Source organism: Amblyomma mixtum, chromosome 7 (assembly GCF_055824585.1).
Source record: "Amblyomma mixtum isolate Tamu chromosome 7, ASM5582458v1, whole genome shotgun sequence".
Classification (NCBI taxonomy): domain Eukaryota; kingdom Metazoa; phylum Arthropoda; class Arachnida; order Ixodida; family Ixodidae; genus Amblyomma; species Amblyomma mixtum.
In genome coordinates, this window is record NC_143018.1 from 80,246,281 (window position 1) to 80,262,215 (window position 15,935).

The following is a 15,935-nucleotide window of genomic DNA, read 5'->3' on the forward strand; positions in this document are numbered from 1 at the left end:
TCATAATTCACGCATTTATCGATCACTGAGAATTACCTTCGTAGAATTGCGCTTTTCTGTACGAACTAAGCGTGACTGATTGGGCCGCAAAATTTCGTTACCGGTGCCTTACTTTGCAGAAGAGTATTAAGGCAAGTCCCTTTTACAAGAGAAGCCGTCGCATGAACAGTCTTTAAATTACCGGCTCCCGCAGTCTTCATTAAATGCTGTCTAATAGTAGAATGTGTTTTAGGAAATTTTTGAAGAGTTAAGAAAAACGTTTTTTTTTTAAATTTCAGCTATTATGTTTTTCGCAGACAAATATAGAGGTTTCAGTGGACAACGAAAACGTTCTTTAATGATCACCTGCGGACACTGTTTTCGATGCCTTGGTGATTGCTGAGGGCTCAGCAACCGAAAGGTGGAGTTAGGATAGTTACTGCAGGATTCCATGATCATTGACTTCCAGTACTGATTGGCGTTCTTAACGTAGACTGTACTAAAAATCAAACAAGACAGTTAATGGGGGTAGCCAACGTTACAACCCTAAAGTGTTTTGACCTGATAGTGCCTGTAAGTACATTGGTAGCGAAACACAATACACCATATGGTAACAAAAAAGGAGGAAAGAACCTACAATTCCCTTTGCCTTCTTTGGAACTTGTTATTCGTACTGTGGACGTAAAGTTCGAACTTGCTCCGAAAACACGAAAATGACTAGCATCAACAAAGATTATTGGTAATTTCAGTTGTGAAACTTTCGTATGGGGGGGGGGAGGTGAAAAGACTTAATTTTAAGCAGGGTTATTTTTTCTACCGGTCCTCGTGTGAGGGGTCTTCAGACACAATGAGGCCGTGTATTTAAATGTGGCGGTCGACTGTCCCAAAATTTGTAATTCGCGTTTTTTAACCAATGCGCACCTTTATAAAGTAAGATGGTTGGTAACAGTGGTGGCACCTGAAAACAAAATCAGTTAAACAGGTAAAGGTACAAAAATGCATAAATATATTAATGGGCACTGTAACATAGCTGCGGCCGATAGACCACGGCAGGAACGTAACGAGCGTACACGCCTGGGAACGAGACAAGCGAAAACCAACGTTTATTGCAACAGAGGGTGATTATATAGTATTCCAGGGGAGAGGGGAAATGGAAAGGAGGGACATGGCGAGGTACAAAGAAAACTTCACGCTTGCGCAGTGTGTAGCCCGCACAATGACACAGCGGCCGATACAGCACTTCTTCCTCCTAAAATCGGTCAACTGGTTTCCTCGTCCTCGTCGAGCGTCGTAAGGCTTGAGCGGGTTCGCTTGGCACTACTGCTCCGGATGACGGAAGTGCCGGAAATGCGCCGTCAGCATGATGATCCCCAACTGCAGGCGGCAAAGTAGATCCTTCCAGTCTCATATCGAGCTGTGATGCGGATTCCTCTGGCCTGAATGTATCGCCGTCCGGTCGCCCGTCTTCCGCAGTGTCGGGTGACTGTTTCTGTAGCGCCGTCCGGGCGTGCCTCTTCCGCAGTGTCGGGTGACTGCGTTTTAGAGCGCAGCTCTTTGGCGTCCGTTCCTGGGTTTCGCGTCGTCGTCGGCCTCGTAACCAGCTCCGCCCCCCTTTCATCCGCAGCTGGGGTTGACTCACTATCGGCGTCAGCGGCATCAGTCAGTCGCTGCTATCTCTTCCCTCCTCCCTTTATCGTGTTGTCCGCTTGCTGCGCGCGCTTCTGCCCCCATCGTTTGCCGCTGGGTGTACACGCCGCCCCCCTCCCCCCTCTTCCTGCGAGTCTCCGGTTGTCAAAGCGCCGGCTCGAACTTAATTCCTTTCTTCGCTCCTCCTCCAATGCAACCCCTGTGCGGTGGTAATCAGAGAGCCAGATCGGTGGCGGCGGATCTGTATATGTGCACCGCCCGAGCCGAAATTGCCGCTGCCGTTCGCCCTCTGCGGTGGCAATAAGAGAGCCAGATCGGTGGCGGCGGATCTGTATATGTGCACCGCCCGAGCCGAAATTGCCGCTGCCGTTCGCCACTGCGAAATTATCTGCCAGTTCTTTCTGAGCCATGAGCGAGACGACCGATGGAAGTCCTCCGTCTGCTAAAAAAAAAATTCTGTGATAGCGCATACATGTGTTGCTCGATTTCTTTGCCTCAATCTATCGAAAAGGTGAAACAGCTTATTTGCTGCGCTCAAATTTCGCATTAGGAAGTAACGTAATCGTCGGTAATTTTTTTGCATGCCGAAGACGTACCTGGTCCACGTGCCGCCGCACAATTGCTCCAGGGGTTTCTAGTGTAACCATTCTGGTCCCAGAAGTAGATGTCACATGCCCTGGTATCCATTTGTCTTCTGTCCCATAGTTGCGAACGTGCACACGGCTCTTCAGTTGGGGTAGCCACTCCTGGTTGTCCAACGGTGCGTCTCCACTACCCTTCGGGAAACACGTATCCAGGCGCGATCTAATCTGGTATCCTAGAAGCATCTCTGATGGCGACTTGCCGCTCTTCTGGGGCGTCCTTCTGTAATTGAGCAGTAGACGCATAAGTTTGTGCTCCAATTTGCCAGGCCTCAACTTCCGGAGACCATCTTTCACCGTTCGGACTGCTCTTTCGGCAGCCCCGTTAGATTGCGGGTGGAAGGGGGCGGTCCTAACGTGGGATATGTTGTTGTTCTCGACAAATGTTGCAAATTCACGACTAGTGAATTGTGTTCCGTTATCGGAAACGATCGTTCTTGGCACGCCAAATCGGCTGAATATGTCGCGCAAACAGTGCATTGTAGCTGTCGTGGTAGCGTGCTTGAGAGGAATTGCTTCTATCCACTTGGTGTTCGAATCGATTAGCACAAGCACCATCTTGCCTTCTTTCGGTCCGGCAAATCCACATGGATGCGCGACCACTTCTCAAACGTTTGTGGCCAGCTTGCTGGTGGAGCGGCTGGCGGCATGGGCAAATTGTCGATGCAATTCTTGCACTGAGCCGACATTTCCTCAATCTCTCGGTCAAGGCCTGGCCACCAAAACAACGATCGCGCAATGGATTTCATCGGCGAAGATCCTTGGTGGGTTTCATGCAGCAGCTGCAGCAATCGTTTTCGTGCACCGGCAGGTATAACCACTCGATGTCCCCAATAAATTAACCCATGTGCCAGGGACAACTCAAGTCGACGGTCAAAAAATACCGCCAGGCACGGCTCAAGGCCTTTAAAGCTTCTCGGCCAACCGTGTAGCACGTAATATTTGACGCGATCTAGTGTCGAGCCGACAGCTGTGAGTTCCTTCAGTTCTCGTGTCGTAACGGTGCCTTCGTCCAGGCTTTCCAAAGAAAAAACGTACTCTTGCGGCTCTTGGGGCTCCATACTAGGACCGGGTGACTGCAGAGGAAGCCTGCTGAGGGCGTCCGAGTTCAGCAGTTGTCTTCCGGGAGTGTACTGAAGTTTGTACCGATACCCTCAGAGATAGAATGCCCAACGCTGAATGCGGGCTGCAGCCATAGAGGGTGTCGGGCGGTCGGGTCTTAGCAATCAGAGGAGAGGCTGGTGATCTGTAACCAAGGTGAATTCACGGCCCAACAGATAGTCTCGGAATCTGGTGACCCCAAAAACTAGTGCCAGCGCCTCACTCTCCAGTTGCGAGTAATTCCGCTCGGCTTTAGTAAGAGTCCTTGAACGGAATCCGATCGGTCTGTGGACGCTGCCTACTGTGTGAAACAGAACTGCGCCAATGCCGTGTGGCGAAGCGTCGCACTCTAGCTTCAGCTCCTTTAACGGGTCAAAATGGGCAAGCACTTCGGCATCCTTGAGGCACTGTTTGGCCTTGACGAACGCAGTTTCCTGGGGGTGGTTCCACTGCCATCGCGTATTCTTTTACAATAACTGGTATAACGGGGACAACACGGTTGACATGTTCGGCAGAAACCTTGAATAAATTGTTACCATTCCGACGAACGAACGCAGCTCGCTCACGTTACGAGGGCTCGGTGCTTTCATGATAGCTTTCACGTTCTTTTCCGTCGGGTGAAGACCGAGACGATCGATACGGTGTCCCAGATAAGTAACCGGTGGCTGGCTGAAATTGCATTTGTCGTATCGCAGCTTTACGCAGTGCTCTCGAAATCGCTGCAACACAGTTTTCAGTCGAGCTCCGTTGTCTGCCGCCTTTTCAGACACAAGCACGTCATCTAAGTATGCCTGAACTCCAGGAAGGCCCGCTAGAATGGTGTCCATCTTCCTTTGAAATATAGCAGGAGCAGAGGAAATGCCGAACGGCAGCCTGTTGTAACAGAAGAGCCCTTGGTGCGTATTAATCACGCACAGCTTGCGTGAAGCTTCGTCTAGTGGCACCTGGTTGTAGGAGTCTTTCAGGTCGAGTGTACTAAAAACTTCACCACCGCTTAACGACGCGAACATGTCTTCAATCACCGGAAGGGGATACTGCTCAAGTGCACAAGCCTGATTCAAGGTGGCTTTAAAATCCCCGCAAATCCGCACTGTGCCATCTTTTTTAAGCACTGGTACTATGGGGGTCGCCCAGTCCGAATATTTTATGGAAGATATTATGCCTAGCGACACTAGCCGATCCAACTCTTTTGCCACTTTGTCGCGGAGCGCGTACGGAAGCGGTCTTGCCTTGAAAAACGTTTTTTTTTTGTGGGGTTTAACGTCCCAAAGCGACTAAGGCTATGAGAGACGCCGTAGTGGAGGGCTCCGGAAATTTCGACCACCTGGGGTTCTTTAACGTGCACTGACATCGCACAGCACACGGGCCTCTAGAATTTCTCCTCCAAAGAAATTCTAGCCGCCGCGGCCGGGATCGAACCCGCGTCTTTTGGGCCAGCAGCCGAGCACCATAGCCACTGAGCCACCGCGGCGGCTCTTGAAAAACTTGCTAACTGCACCGTCCCTCAGCACCAAGCTGGCTGGGGGTCCCTTCATCAGGCCCAATTGCTCCGAGAATACATCCTCGTAGTTGCTTCGTAAGGCATTGATGCGGCTGATGGCTTCTCCCGCCACTGGCACTTCACTTCTACTGACTTGCAGTACCGGAACTCCAGCTCTATCCAGCAGGGTTAACAGGTCTCGCCCGCACAGGCTTGGTCCGTTGCAGTCTAGCACTATGAGCGTGCATTCAACTGACACACCTTGGTGCGCAACAACTAGCTGAAGCTCGCCTAACACAGGCAGCCTTCCAGCTTAGCACGAAAGTTTGAGATGTGAAGGCTTCAATTTTGGCCAGTGTTTGCAATGCTTATCGAAAACCTGTCGCGCTATGACGCATACTGGTGATCCTGTGTCTACTTCCATTGCCAGTTCTACACCGCCCCAATTGAATGTGCGGCGAAGTGGCGGCTCGAAAAACTTCGTTCGCGCCAACAGCAAAGTCCAGATATGAGCATTTTCATAGCAATCTTCCGAAGTGGTTTCTTGCACTGTTAATGTTTGGCCATCAGGCGCAGGTGCAGCAGCCCCGAGTTGCTTGTCACGGCGATTGGGACACATTTTTGCGAGATGTCCACGTTGACCACAGTGATAACAGCGCGATTTGGCCCAGCTGCAGCTGTTAGCGTCATGCTTCAAGCTTCCACATCTGCCGCACTGCCGACACGCTGCATTTTCGGCGCTTTGTCTCGGTGTTGGCCGGCGTCGCGCTTGCATTTTCAGTAGTGGTGTTACTTCTGGAGAAATTTTTTTGCGCATCGTTTTCCGCGGCTTCAGCAGCTATCGCTATCGCTTCGGCTTCTAGTTTTAACTCTTTCTTTGCCAGGTATTTGTTTCCGTACTGCACCTGAGCGTACACCGCAGACAATTCTATCTCGGATCATCCTGTCAAGGCAACTGCCGAAGTTTCAGTTGTCTCCGATGCGGCGGATCTCGACGAGGAAAGCCTGAATAGATTCTCCCTCCAGTTGGCAACGACTGAAGAATCTGTAGCTCTCCGAAATTTCATTCCGTTTGGGGTCATAGTATTCATTCAGGGCTTTGATAACTTCATCATAACTCAAAGAGTTCGGCGCCTGAGGAGCCACCCTTCCGGAAAGGATCTGAATAGTCTGCGTGCTCAGTGCAGCCACAAGAAGTGCTCTCTTCTTACTTGACTCAGCGATGCCATTTGCTTCGAAATATGCCTCCACTTTGATCAAGTACGGCTTCCACTTATCTGTGCTTTCGTCGAAGCTCGGGAGCATCTGGAAGGCCATGGAAGTCGCTGGCAGTGCTGTCTTCAGGGCCGGAGTGTCTGGGTCTGCCTTGACAGCGTGGGTGTCGTTTTGACTCGTCGCCACTGTAACATAGCCGCGGCCGATAGGCCACGGCAGGAACGGAACGAGCGTACACGCCTGGGAACGAGAAAAGCGAAAACCAACGTTTATTGCAACAGAGGGTGATTATATAGTATTCCAGGGGAGAGGGGAAATGGAAAGGGGGGACATGGCGAGGTACAAAGAAAACTTCACGCTTGCGCAGTGTGTAGCCCGCACAATGACACAGCGGCCGATACAGCAGGTACTTACATTAAAACCTCAACGAAGCTATTCGTGTCAGCGGATTTAAAGCATTGACAACGAAGTACAGCAGTTTCCATTTATCTTTCGTATAGCTGGCTCATCAGTCTGCTAAATTCCGCTAAAATTGCTGAATTTCCCTCTCACGATCGATATTAATTCACTAATTCACACAGGATTTATATAAGCAAAGGAAGATGTCTCAAGAAAGTAATCCAAGGTATCATTTCCTGTAAAACTAAATCTGAATGATCGTAGAGCAGAGGCTTCCAAGTTCAATCTATGGCGACTAAATTGTATTAATAGCTGATAGCAAATTCGGTTAACAGATTCTAGTTAATATTTTCGGGCATAAAAGAGACTCTCTAGGCTTTACTTTAAGCGCAGATAAGTTAAGCTTGGTGGGCTTCAAAGACGGCACTAATTGCCGGATAAGGTGTTTAAGCACTTGTACAGAAAGATTGTTGACTAAGTTTGGTGGAAGAGGATTCGAAAATTACTACGTAAGTATTTAATAAACGGTAATAGGATGTAAAAAGGATTACAAAACGTCGGTTCAAGGAAGTAGAGGATGAGTACTACAATAATTAAAAAAAATATGCTGACTCTCGGCCTCCATAAAAAAATCGATAAATGCAAGTCAAGAAGGAATTGTGCAATGATAATTCGAGAGAACGCTTTCAATTGTTTGAGGACAGATTAGTTTGTCTTATACCATAGCCACACGGCCGCTTTGAAGGCCTATTGAGTGGCGAGTCTTCGAAATCAATCGCTGCCGAACTCAAAGGAAGTGAACAACTGCTACACGGCAAACTGGATTGCCGTCAAAACTTTCATCTTCTCACAACCAAGCTTTTATGGCGCTCCCATCAATGCCAATAATTTTGCACGCTTCTAAGCAAGCAGCTTGCAGGCATGCAAGAAAGCCCATTGCAAAGGTTAAAAACAGTAAGTTTATTTGTTAGAGTAGAATTATTCACTCTTGAAATTGATGTGTTGTGTTGTGTTGCGTTTAATGGCACATAGGCATCTAAGGCCATTATGCGCCAAATTGATATTGTTTTTCCTGACAAGCTGTCGATTACCACTGATGCGCTGTTGAGGAAGCTAGTGTGGTTTAAATTTGTCTCGTTGGTAGCAATCGCATTATGGTTGCCCAAGTGTTTTTTATTCCGCCCTGTCTTATGTTTTACAAAAAAAAAGGAGTATATTTTGATGTTTGAAAATTTTCAAAGATGATACTGCAGTCATTTCATTTCCCAGTATCTTGCTCCAAAGAGCAATACACAGCTTTCAGGGACAACAACTCAGTTGAGCTGGATCAACCGTTCTAGCTCCATGACCTGAGGGTGGCCCTGAAAAAATTGAAACGTGTCACCGCTCTGCCTCGCGAAAAAATTAATCAAATTCTTAGCCAACCTCCCTGACCCGCCTTACCTGTCTTTATTGAATTACATTAACTCAATCTGGCTTGGGCAAGTGCCACTCCCCATCGACTGGAAGACCGCCCTGGTCACTTTCATCCCTAAAGCTGGCAAGGCCATCAACACGGACGACCTCCGCCCCATCTCTCTGGTTTCCTGTGTGGGCAAACTCATGGAGACGAAGGTACGCGACAGGTTGTCAGAGTTCATGGAATCCAAACATCTTTTCGCAGACACTATGGTCAGCTTTCGCCTACACAGATCTGCACAGGATGTCCTGCTACAAATCAATCGGGCTGTCCTAGACCCCGTAGAATGCCCTCACAATGACAAGGTCGTACTCACCTTCCGGAGCATACGACAACGTTACCAACGAGATCATTCTCATCCACCTCTCTCAAACTAACTTTCGCATAAACGCCTTTCAATACATTCGGCAATTTTTGACCGACAGAGAATCTCACATTCGTATCCTGAATAAGGAATATGACCCTTTTCATTTACGAACCTAGGGTACACCGCAGGGCGCGGTGCTCTCTCCCCTGTTATTCAATCTGGCTATGATGCACTTACAGGCCCAGCTGGGCGCTCTCGCCGGTGTGCACCATGCGCTGTATGCCGATGACACCACCCAGCGAACCACGCAGGGTTCGCTCGGAGACACTCAGGCCAACCTGCAGCAGGCGGCGACCATAGTGAACCGTCATGCTCGCCGCTGCGGTCAAAGTGCACAAGCAAAATCTCATTGTATCTTGAGACAGGTCCAGTCCCTGAAAATACCGATCTCAGGGTACTGAGGCTCTTTGTACATCAAGAAGGCGGTCCGAAACAACATTGGCCAAACTCCGTCAGCTGGAGGACCAGGTGGGTTGCTTTGTGCGCCGGGTTTCTAACAAGCGCGAGGGATTACGATGTACGGAAGCCTTGCGGCTGGCACATACATTCGCAACCAGACGAATTCTGTATTCGACTCCATATCTCCACCTGCGGTAGCAAGACGGGGATTCACCCGAAGTCGTCTTCCACATGGAACTCCCCGCGAACACCTCCAACAAGCGCCTCCTGGGGCTGGGCATGGGATGGGCATTTCGGGAGCTCCGGGCAGCCCACTTGACCAACCATTACACACATCTCTCGAAGACACCGTCGGGTCGCCGCCTCCTTGACCGACTACACATCCAACACACCACTGTCATGGAAAAGCGCGTACGTATTCCATCGCAGTGCAGGCGCGCCCTACACGTGCGCCCTCAACGCGAACATTAACAGTGAGGACTATAATGACCGGCAGAAGCCCCGGCCGGCAACTATGGATCGAAACCCGGCGTATAGTACGTGGATGTCACCGGCCCCCACCATGAGGGATGGTACACGGCGGCAGTCGTCCACCAATTCAAAACAATGAACGGCCCTGCTTTCCGAGCCCATGACATAAAACACGCGGAGGAGGACGCCATTGCGTTGGCTGCATCTGATCCCATTTAAAAAACTATTTCCGAATCGCGAGGGGCCAGTCATAACGACCAGCAGGGCTGGGTACCACACCTAGCTTACTGAATTATCCAAAACAGTGTCTACACCGGGGACCCCGCTCACCGGTGTGTCGTTTGGGATCCTGCTCACAGGGGCCTTGAAGGAAATTCAGCTGACGTCGCCGTCCGCGTGCTCTCTCACCGGGCATTCTCCTCCGGCCGCGACGATCAGGAACTCGAAATCAGCCTACTCCTTCAAAGACATTGTTTTACTTTATCAATCTGGCCACGGTCTTTATCCCCGCCCGTGTAAAGGTCTCTCAAAGGCGGAGGAGCGGGTTCTGCTTCGCCTGTATACTAATACTTTGCTGTGCCCGGTAGCTCTCAAACACTTCGACCCTTCTTTCTTGGGCAGCTGTCCGCAGTGCGCGGAGAAGTCTTCGGACAACTAGCACATGTTGTGGGCCTGCCCCTCCAACCTTGCTATTCCCCCTCATCCGAACCGAACCCGGAAGGCGACCCTGCTGGACTGCTCTGACCTGCAGGCCCAAAGGAGCCTTGACCGCAGGAGCCCGGGCTGTGGCCGGCGCCACTGCGCTCCCGAACTCGGGACGTCCACCTCTACTTGTAACCGCTGGCCCCCTCTGGGTCAGCTCAGGCATAACCTCTTCAAGTGTATCCATATATAAATGTTTTCCACCACCACCAGACAGCAAGACAGGCTTATTATGGGGCAGCAATCACAGCTCATTACCCCTGCCCCCCCACCCCCCGTGTTTGCAGAGAAATTTTCCGTGGGTTACTTAGGTAAGGCTGGTATTGAAAAGAATTAGTGCATCATATTTTGGCTTCAGGGTACTGTGGGGTTATTTGGGGTGGGTCTTCCACTAAAGAATCTACATCGGACCCTACAAGGACCATGTGGGCTAGCCCCTTTAGAAACCGCATCGATCCCATAACCAATTTCGGAGCGGCTAAGTGAGAAGAAAAGCTGGTGTTCGACCTCAGGAGCTGGCAACATCTCAGAAAAATAGGACCGATGACGAAGCTCTGTGGGCCACTGACATCAAGAAATGCAGACCGAAAGTGGGCAACTCAACAAGGGCCACCTGCATCGGCCGGAAGGAAGACGTATTACGGCTTATCAGGGCTGGCCACTGGAAGCCGGATTCGGCCTGTGTTGCAAATCCCTCATTGGTCCCAACGGGGATCACATGGGCTTACTACATTGGACCTACAGGGCACCTCGCTTCATGGCCCAGTTTGTGATATATGGGAATATAAACGTGTTGAAACGGAAAGCCTTGAAACGCAGTTCCACTGTAACACTGTCAACAACCCTATCTTACCGACAGTGCAGCCGCGGACATGGCCGTTTAAGAAATACTGTCTTTAGGTATAGAGTTAGGATGATTCTATTTGACATCATGAGAAAGAGACCAGCAACACCTAATTGGTACCCACTGCGTTTTCAAGTTCGTACCTCAGCCTACCAATTCAACGCACTCAACAGCTACTTCTACCTCACTGTGATTTTGACATCTTTTTGGAGGAGCGGACGGTGGCTCTGAGTGCGCTTGATATAATGGATTGGTAGCGGCGTGCACAGAGGATTGGGTAGATGCAGCCAAAGCAAATGTAAGTGCGGCACAAATAGGAGCAGTTCAGGCTGGCAACAAATTGGACCTCTGAGACGCCATCCACTCGAGGTGAACGCAGATAGATCCTGGGCTATGTGATTCATGGGATTCGCCATTTTTTTTTCCACTGCCGCAACTATCGCTTGCATGCCGCGCTGCCAAACTTGCGCAGCCAGACGATCTATTCTTTACAACTGCAAATGCCTCTTGTCTATAGCTCCCGCGCTTGCTAATTAACTACAGCACTTGAACATCTACAGCCCGCGATGATTACTCAGAGTGGCTCGCTGAGTGATCGCCAGCATGGAAACTGCACTTCTCCTATCCTGAAGAACAACGAACAGGTTTGTGGCTCTCTGCGCACGTACAGCAACGAGGTCTCTATTTATAGGTCTTGGCAGTATGGCTACAGCTGCAGCTGATCAGCGAGAAGGTCAATGGACACAGTTTGCCTTCAATTGGGAAAGTAGGCCCCGCCAACGTAGCTATTAGCTATATCGAACTCTCGGCGGGTATCTTCGTCCTGTCGGCTTAGCGACTAGATGGGTGAATGGCGATTCAAAGCAAGTTTCTCTAGCGCCTGAGATGCGCTCAGATGTGGGTGTACGGCGCGGTCTCGCCGTTTTGAACGCGCCAGACGAGGAGGCATAAACGCGCTCACCGGGTGGATGGCGAAGGAGGTGCACATAAGTAAGCCTACCACACATGCCTGGTCTGGTGGTCTGCAAACCATGCCGCCATTGCCGAACTGCCGGCCGTCAGTGGTCCTCATGTGCTGCGGGGTGGTTCATTTGAGAGCAGCCTGCACCACGTCATGGTAATATAGTGCGATAAAGCTCCCATCTTCGGGGACAAAAACAACCGAGATGCTGCTTACTCCAACATGCAAGAAGCAGTCAAGTAGCAAGAGGTCAGGGGAGAGAAAAGGCCGACCAGGGCAGCTCCCCTGGCCAGCAGAACTTGCGGATATCAGCCCGAATTCACGCTTTCATCCACCGTGGAAAGCTAGAACGCAGGAAACAAAGGAGAAAATGAAGAGATAACGCAGAATCACCTGGCACTTAGTCGCAACACACGGGGCGCCGAGATCGCAGAGCAGATCGAGTGGCCACGCGCTGAAACCACCGCGAGACGGGCAACGGTTGAGGCGGTGCTGAGTTATTCCTCGAATTTCTGCTTGATTTCTTGTGTTTTCTTCCCATTTTCCAGGGTGACTGAACGCGGGAACGTGGACTGATGTCCACAAACTCTCCCGGCCAGGGGAACACCCCCTGGTCAGCTTGTCTCGCCCCAGATGAGCTGCCTCTTGATTGTTTCCTCCGTGGCGGAGTTAGCAGCATACCGGTTGCTCTCGTCCCCGCGGATGACGGCTCCATCAAGCTGAATAACCCCGAGGCTGTTCAGGCTGCGCTTAAATCTACCACCCCCCATTACATGAAGATTACAGACGTCCGGCAGTTCGGCCGTGGAGGGATCGTATGCAGATCGCCAGACCAGGCATGCGTAGCCGACCTGCTGAAGTGTTCGTCGTTTGCCAATCACCCGGTGAGCGCGTTCATACCTCCTCATCTGGCGTGTTCGAAAGGGCTAGTCCGTGGCGTAGACCCACGTCTAAGCGCGTCCGAGACATTAGAAAAGCTCACTTCGGCTGGCGTGATCGCCATTCACCGATGCAGTCGTGTGGTGGATGGTACAAAGGTACCGACGGAGACTGTTATTGCTACATTTGCGGGGCTGTCCTGTCCATCTGAAGTTAAGGTGTGGCCTTTGATTTTCCGTGTGGATCAATTTACATCTCGGCCCCTTCAGTGCCGTAATTGCTGGAGGTTTGGCCATAGCGCCAAGGCCTGTAAATCGAGTTTTCGCTGCTGTGGGTGCGGAGAGAGCCACGACCCCGCTGGGTGTTCTGCTCAACAAGAGAAATGCTGTTTGTGTGGCGGTGGACACTCAGCAAGCCATTCCGAATGCCCAGCGCGGGCTGAGGAAGTGCAAGTATTAGAGTTGATTGACAAGCGCAGGTGCTCAAGACGTGAGGCAGTTGCAGTCATCAAAGATAAGACATCTGGCTATGCAAGTGTGGCAGCGCGGCATGCAACCGTTGTGGATTCCTCCTTGTCGCAAGCGATTGCGGCGGCGGTGGAGAAAGCAATGGCAAGTGCCATGGATCGCATAGTTGAAAATCTGTCCGCGTGCATTTCGCAGGTCATGGCATCCCAACTGTCCACTTTATTGCAAGCTTCTATTGCCCCCCTTTGTGGCACAATCACTTCTCCATTGGTTGCACCACCCCAACCTTCTGTGCCCGTGACTTCCAATCCACTGAGTCAGACTCAATCACAGCCTTCGTCTATCCCTACAACCAGTTATTCACATCACAGTGAGACAGAACCCTCATCTGAAGAGTGCGTTGATATGGAGACTGAGATGCGTGCTCAAAAGCGCAGTGCGTCTCCGATAGGTGGTGCTAGTCCGTCTTGCTCTCAGTCGAAGAATAAAAAGAATCACCCTAGATCTACTCCCAAAGGCAGCATTTTGGATCAGGCGGTCTCCGCTGCGGCCCTTTCGGCGACATAGGGTCGTTGAAGGTGTTGCAGTGGAACTGCCGGTCTATTCTTTCTGCTTCAACAGATTTAGTTTGTTTAATCAGTAAATTAAGTCCAGATTTAATTGCTCTTCAGGAAACGTGGCTCTCTAAAGACTCTAGGTACAATTTACAAAATTATCGTTCTTTCAGGCTTGACCGGCCCTCAAGAGGTGGTGGCTTGCTATTGTTCGTATCCACAAAATTTTGCCACAGGGCAACTGTGTCATTTCAATATATGGACAGGCAGTGCGAAATTCAGGCTCTTGATCTCAATATTCCTGGATATCAGCCACTCACTCTGGCTAATGTATATTTTCCAACAGGTGTGCATGACGTTCGGCCTCTTGACTCGTTTTTGTCTAGTTGCAGGAAACAGGTTTTAATTGTTGGAGACTTCAACTCGCATCATGTTTCGTGGGGGTTTCGTACAGATCGCTGCGGTACGCTCTTATGGGACTGGGCTTGTGTGAATAACCTAATATGTTTAAATTCGGGTCTCCCCACATTTGTCCGTGGTCAGGCTCGCTCAGCGTTAGACTTGTCATTTTCTTCCCCCGGAATAACTGTGTCCTCTTGGGCGCCAGTTGACTGTGCCTCCAATAGTGATCACCTTCCGATCAGCTTCCAAGTTATGTGCCAGTTGACCTCTCCTAACAGCACACGGCGCACATTCATAAATTACGACAGTTTTAAAAATGCCCTCAAAGCAGACCTTCAGGAATTATCTCATTCCAACAGTGGAGATAATGCCATCCGCATTTGTTCAATTTTGGATGGAGCTCGTAAAAAATCGGAGTTCTTGGTTCAGGCACATAAGGGAACATCGCCGTGCCTTTGGTGGAACGCAGAGTGCGCTCGCGATTATAGGCGCCGAAAGGCTGCTTGGAAGAAACTTCTCCATAATCAGTGTCCCAAAAACTGGATCGATTATAAGTTCGTTGCAGCTACGTTTAAGCGCACCGTATCTCGTGCAAAGGAGTTGCACGATACTGAACGCTACGAATTCCTTTCAAAATCTGGTAATAGGCGTGCTCTATTCAATTACCTAAAATCCAGGAAACTAATCTCGTCCACCATGAACGCTGTCTCCCTAGTTCAGTCACCGGCTGAACTTGCACAGTCCCTGGAAGAGATAGGCAGAGGTCTTGAGCGCCGGTTTACGGCTCTTCTTCCTTCTCCTCAGAGATTTCTTGCCACTTTGGACGATTTCGAGGAGGTCACCCTCACTGAGCTCTCGAACACTGTATCCCGCCTTCCACCCGCGGCCCCTGGCCCTGATGGTGTGACTTCTTCTATGATTAAAATATTGTTCGAGGAATCTCCCACCGACTTACTGGCGCTTATAAATTACTCTCTTAAGGGGCCATGGATTCCAAATGAGTGGCGTTTAGCAAAGATTATCCCGTTGCTTAAAAAGCAGGGAGATGGTTATGTGTTAGACAATATAAGGCCAATTTCTTTAACTTCGAATCTCGTTAAGCTAATTGAGAGGGTGTTGCATGGTAGAATAATGTCTGTTATTTCAGAGGCTGGGTTGTTGAACCCTTGCCAGATTGGTTTCAGACCAGGATGCTCTATATGGTGTGCCCATACTGATCTGGAGAGCCGCATACAGTTAGCTCGGCGCCGAAATCAATACGCAGCGCTTGTTACTTTAGATGTATCTAAAGCCTATGACAGCGTTGAGCACAGGACGCTCTTGCAAAGACTGCAGGCAGTAGGACTTCCGAGATACTTTGTGGCTTGGGTTGCTGAATTCCTTGCTGACAGGGAATTCTACTGCTTTCAGAACGGTGTTTCATCAAGCAAATTTCGACAATCGAGAGGAGTGCCCCAAGGGGCGGTCCTCTCCCCTGTACTTTTTAACATCTTACTCAGCAGTATTCCCTGCAGTCCTCAGGTGGCCACCTATGTGTATGCTGATGACATCGCCTTTTTTGCTTCAGAGAACGACATTTCCTCTTTGTACCAGTCCTTACAGTCCTACCTCAATGTCCTAGACCAATGGTTAGGAGACATTAATCTGTCCCTTAATGTCAATAAATGTGCATTATTGGTTTTTCCGCTCTCTCGTCCAGTTAATATCTCTATTGTTTACCGGAACCATGTAATTCCTCAAGTGCAAAGTGTCAAATACCTTGGAGTAATTTATGATCCTTCTCTTTCCTGGGCGGCCCATATCGAGCAGATCACTGTGAAAGGAGTCCGGGCAGTCGGTATGCTGCGCAGGCTGAGCAGTGTTCGTTCTGGCATGAGAAGGCACGCACTTCTTATGATTTATAGAATGTACGTCCGTCCTGTCTTAGAGTTCGGCTGTGTTTTATTCTCTGGTGCACCAGCGTATAAA